The sequence below is a fragment of the Nannospalax galili genome, unplaced genomic scaffold (genome assembly GCF_000622305.1).
Source record: "Nannospalax galili isolate Female #2095 unplaced genomic scaffold, S.galili_v1.0 scaffold4773, whole genome shotgun sequence".
NCBI classification, from domain to species: domain Eukaryota; kingdom Metazoa; phylum Chordata; class Mammalia; order Rodentia; family Spalacidae; genus Nannospalax; species Nannospalax galili.
Window position 1 is genome coordinate 3,757 of NW_008333165.1, and position 5,258 is coordinate 9,014.

The window sequence follows — 5,258 nt, forward strand, 5'->3', positions numbered from 1 at the left end:
CCAGAATTAACATTTGCATAATAGAGAGAAACATAAAAGACATATTTCAGTAGTCATTGTTATGCAGATAAAGCTTGGGCAATATTCTTAAATAAACCTTTACTAGACATCCTTAAACTAATTGACTGACCTATGTCCTCAAGATTGTCTGTACATTATCCCTGTTTCATCATTGATAAATCATAATAAACCTATACAGACCCTTATTACTTACTTAGGCTTTGTCTTTTTTTTTTTTTTTTCCCGAGACAAGGTCTCACTATGTAGACTAGACTGGCCTCAACTCAGAGATTCATCCACCTGTCTCCCTCGTGCTGGGATCAAAAGGGTGTGCCATCACACCTGGCCTATTATGTACCTTTAAATGTCTAAGAATAGATGTCTGTAATAAGAACTCAAGTTGCCCCAGTATTGTACAATACCACTGAGTAAGCTGCACACACCTAACAAAGACTACAATCAGAAGTGCCTTCTAAATAGCAACACTCTGGCTTAGAAACTTTTCCATCTCTATCAGCCAGGATGTGGTGAAATTGGTGATACGGACACCATGGTAGCCACTGGTGACCTCTTGACACCACTTTAGCAGGGACTGGCTGGAGCTGACCAGGGCAGGTGGTGCCTGGCTGCCTGGCAGCCTCTTGTCCTCTTTGGGTTCCTCTGGGGAAGAGGTCCCCCCCGAGGGCCTGGGTACCCCAGCCCCTGCCCCACTGGCCACCTGTGCCTCAATCAAGCTGGCTTCTGGGAGGCTTTCCTCAGCTTCTTTCTCCTTCTGGGTTCCCAAGACCCCAGATTCTGCTTCCTGGGCCTCAAAAATACCAGATCTATTTTCCAGGGGCTCCAAAGTCAAAGATTTGGCTTCTGCTTCTCCCAACACTCTAGCTTCTGTCCTCTAAATCCTCAGAACTTTAGTCTCTGTCTCTGGTGTTCTGGATACTTCTGTCTCTATTGCCTGAGCCCCTGAAACTCTTTTCTCAGTGACTGTGAGAGCTCCCCAGGTCCCAGTCTCCTGGATTGCCAAAGTTTCTGTCTTTGCCTCCTCCAACTCCGTAACTATAGTTTCTGTCCACTGGGCCCTCAGAACCTCAGCCTCTACTGTTCCAGCTTCTGGCCTGGAAATCCCAGAATCCCCCACCTCTGTTTCCTGAGCCCTGGCTATTTCAGGTTCTATCCCTGGGATCCCTGAGCCACCAACTTCTATCTCCTGGGTTCCCAGCATCTCAGGCTGTGTCATGTCTATCCACAGAGCCCCTGATTCCCTAACCTCTGTTTCCTGGGCCTCCGATATCTCAGACTTTCCCATCTCAGCAGCTATCACTGGACCCTCAAAACCCCCTATTTCTGCCTTCTGGATCCTCAATATTTCAGCTTCTGCTGTTTCATTTTTTATTTCTGGGATCCCCAAAGCCCTCACTTCTGTCTCCTGGACCCCCAATATCTTCAATTCTATTGTCTCAGTCTCTGTTCTCAGTATCCTAGAACCCCCAGGCATCTCCTCGGCCTCTAAGAGTTCAGTCTCTTCTACCTCAGCTTCTGTCCCTGGCCCTTCTGGAGCCCCAGCTGAGATCTCCTGGGCTGGGGCATTCTGGGCTCCCCTCTTCAATGGAGGAAGCTGTGGCATCTACAGCAGCAGCGGCAGGTCCAGGGAACGGAGGAAGCTGTAGCATCTACAGTGGCAGTGGCAGGTCCGTGGGTCAGGGCGCTGATGGCGCTGGGTGCAGCGTGGACAGAGGATGGATGATGTCAGCTGGGGAGGGTGCCCTGGGGGCGGAATTCCAGCCCGGAACAGAGCAGGGCTGGGGACGGTGGTGGGGCACGGCAGCCCTGTTTGGCTTCACAGCACTTTCCTTTTGTTTGGGTCTGCATTTACATTGGCTGTGTTCTTCCAAGGACATCTCCCCCAGCTGACTGCTAGGGTACTGGATCATGAGGATCTGTATTCGGACTTGGTGCTGCCCAGTGGGCACACATTTCAGGCCATCGTCAGGGCAGCAGCCACCACAGCGTTGCACGGTCACACAGCTGGGCACCTGGGCACCACTTTCTTCTGGTGATCAGGGGCAACAAGCTGGGAGACAGGGGCCTGGGCGCCAGCCAGCTGCAGCAGTGCTGCAAGCAGCAGGCGGCGGAGTAGGGGGCTCATGGTGCCTGCCAGGGCCGCGGTCCAGGGGCTCCCACATCGCCCTAGCCTGGCCGTGCGGGGGGGGGCAGCGGCAGCCAGAGCACCATGGCAGGGGCCAGGGTGCAGGGATTGGGGGCCAGGGGGCGGCTCCTCCTCGGCCCCCTCCCAAGCCCTGGGCGCAGGCAGCACAGCTTAGTTGCAGCAGCAGCCCTAGGATCCGAGCAGGCGGGCAGCCGGTGGTGGCGGCAGCGGTGCTATCAGGCACAGGCGCCCCTCCCACGGGCGGCAGGGCCGGGGGGTTGCGGGTCCCTGCCGGGTGGCTGGGCCATGGCACGGCTGGAGGGCTGCGAGTTCGAGCACTTCATGAAGAGGCGCTTGGTGACTCTCGGGTGCAACTGGTTGCAGGGCTCGGTGGACGTGAGCATGGGCCACTTGAACTTCATCTGGCGGTGCCATCTGGAGATCTTCATGCCCCTGGGCAGTGGCCATGGCACAGCTGCCCCAGAGCCTGTGCAGCCCCGGCTGTGGGTTTTTTTCAGTGGCTGGAGAGAGGGATGGAGAGGGGTGGGAGATACAGATAAAGGGTCTTGTCTACTTAGACCGAGAATAAAAGGAAGGAAAAAGGAGGAAAGGAAGGTTTAAAATAGAGAGCGTAGAGAAAAATACAAAACAAGACCCCCCCCCCGTAAGACAATTAGCACAGCTATCAAGCACGCGCACCACATCTCATGGCATTCGCTCGGACCGGTCCTTGTTTCACTCAGACACTGGCTGCACTCACCACGCTCACTTTCAGGATCCCCAAGACTTCTCGTGATTCTCCCAAATGGCATCCACTGGACTGCCTCAGAGTAACGAGCTCGATTTTTTTTTTTTTCTTCCTCAGGCGCCAGATTTGATGGTAGGCTTTCTTCCTAGGGGTCAGAGCCAGGCATGGTGGTGCATGCCTTTAATTCCAGTACTTGGGAGGCAGAGGCAGGGAGCTCTCTGTGAGACTGAGGCCAGCTTGGTCTACCTAGTGAGTTCCAGGCCAGTTAGGGTGACAGGGAGACCACTTTTTGATGGATACAGAAAAGAAAGTATGGACCACACTCTTACTAAAGAGAATTTAAGGAGGTAGAACTTTTGGGGAAAATAGATTGCTCTATACTATCAGCAACAGTTCACAATAAAGATTAAATTCCCCTGCCTGCAGCTAGGGAGATGGTTGTGAGTAGAGTGTTTGCCAAACAAGCATGAGGACCTGAGTTTGGATCCACAGTAACCATGTAAAAACCTGGAGTGGCAGTGTGCATCTGTAACCCCAGTGCAGGGAGAGGCAGATGCAGGAGGATCGCTGGCCAGCTATTCTTGCCCAATCAGTGAGCTCCAGGTTCAGAGAGAAACCCTGTCTCAATAAGGTGGAAATGATAGAGGAAGACACCCAACATCAACTTCTAGCTTACATGCATATACATGGGCATATACCCCGACATATATACATGAACATGTACACATGCATACATCATCCACACATGTACATACAGAGATTAAATTATCAAGAAATTTTGAGCCTGTAAAAGAAGACAATGACAAAACATGTAGAAAGAGACTTAACACATCCGTATTCTTTTACAGATCAATGAGATAAACTTGTTATCTTGTGTAAGCAGACATGACATGACACAGAACAGGTCAGGCTCTGGGGGTTATAGCACTTTGCCTCTATCTTCGGATGCCTGTCTCTAGTTGCGTTAATTGGTTACAAGCAGTAAATTTAAACAAGCAGGATATTCAAACAAGCAGTAAATTCCTCTTTCCCTAACACAGGATCCCAAGGACTTCTCATGCTCCTGAGAAAAGGGAACCTAGCTGATAAACACCTTGGTCTTTGAATTCAAGAGAAGTAGACTTTTCTCCACTGTTTGGCCAACACAGCAGGCTTCCCCTTTGATCTCTAAAGAGAACAGGTTTTAACAGTCCCACTCTCCCACTTCCCCCCACCCAACTTAAAAAAAATACATCTTCCTGCCTTCTGCAGAAAGCAGAAGCCTCCCTCTTTAAAAGACCCCAGCTCAAGACCCAGGCAGAAATTTTCCCTGCCCAGAAGGGAATCTGTCCCATGTGTTCCTTTGCTAATAAACCCTGTTTTGATGGAGTTTTATCTGTGTCCTGGTGCCTCCTCCTCCATTCGCTCCTTCTCTGCCAACTTTTTACCTATCAGTGCACACCTTTAATCTTAGAACTCATGAGGCAAAAACAGGCAAATCCCCGTGATTTTAAGCCAGTTTGGTCTACATAGTGAGTTCCAGGTCAGCCAGAGCTACATAGTGTTAATCATGATGTAGTATTAGACCATAAAAAATTCCATTTTGAAATTATAGGACCTTCCTGGAAGGTCCTATTTTGCAACCCATATCAAAGGCTTAAGGAAATCCACAAAAAACAACAACAACAAAAAAAACACTTGTTTTATTGGAAGGATATGCACATCAGAATATTAGCAGCAGCAATTCATAGATGGGGGGTTGGGGATGCGTCTCATGTTCTTTTATGTCCATATTTTCTACCCAGAACACATATTACTTTTTAAAAAAAGATTTATTTTTATTTATGTTTATGTGTGCATGTGTATCTGTGTATGTGCATGTGAATGCAGTGCCCACAGAGGCCCAAAGAAGGCAGAAGATTCCCTGGAGCTCATTTGCAGGTGGTTGCTAGCTCCTGACATGGGTGCTAGGAACTGGACTGGGGTCATTTGGAAGAACAGGAAGGGCTCTTAATCTCTGAGACATCTCTCCAGTCCCCAGTATTACTTTTTTTTTAAAAAAAATTTTATTTTATGTGCATGCATGTATTGCCTGCATGTAGGTAAGTGTACCTGTGTCCTGCAATGCCCGTGGAGGACAGAAGGGGCTGTCAGATCCCCTGTAACTGGAGTTACGGACAGTTGTTAGCTGCCATGTGGGTGCTGGGAATCAAACCCGGGTCCTCTGCAAGAGCAGCCTGTACTCTTAACCTGGGAGCCATCTCTCCAGGCCCTCAACTGAATTTTTGAGAACCACATTCAGACCATAGTACCATTATGAAGCTAAGAAAAATCTAGCCAAGTTTACAAAATTAACAGGTGATTTTGAACTGTGTGAAACACACTTAC

General features: G+C 49.5%; 1 pseudogene; it reads right to left on the bottom strand.

Moving 5' to 3' along the window:
• Nucleotides 1-1,621: 1,621 nt before the first annotated feature.
• On the bottom strand, nt 1,622-2,143 carry LOC115069415 (annotated as a pseudogene).
• Nucleotides 2,144-5,258: the final 3,115 nt, after the last annotated feature.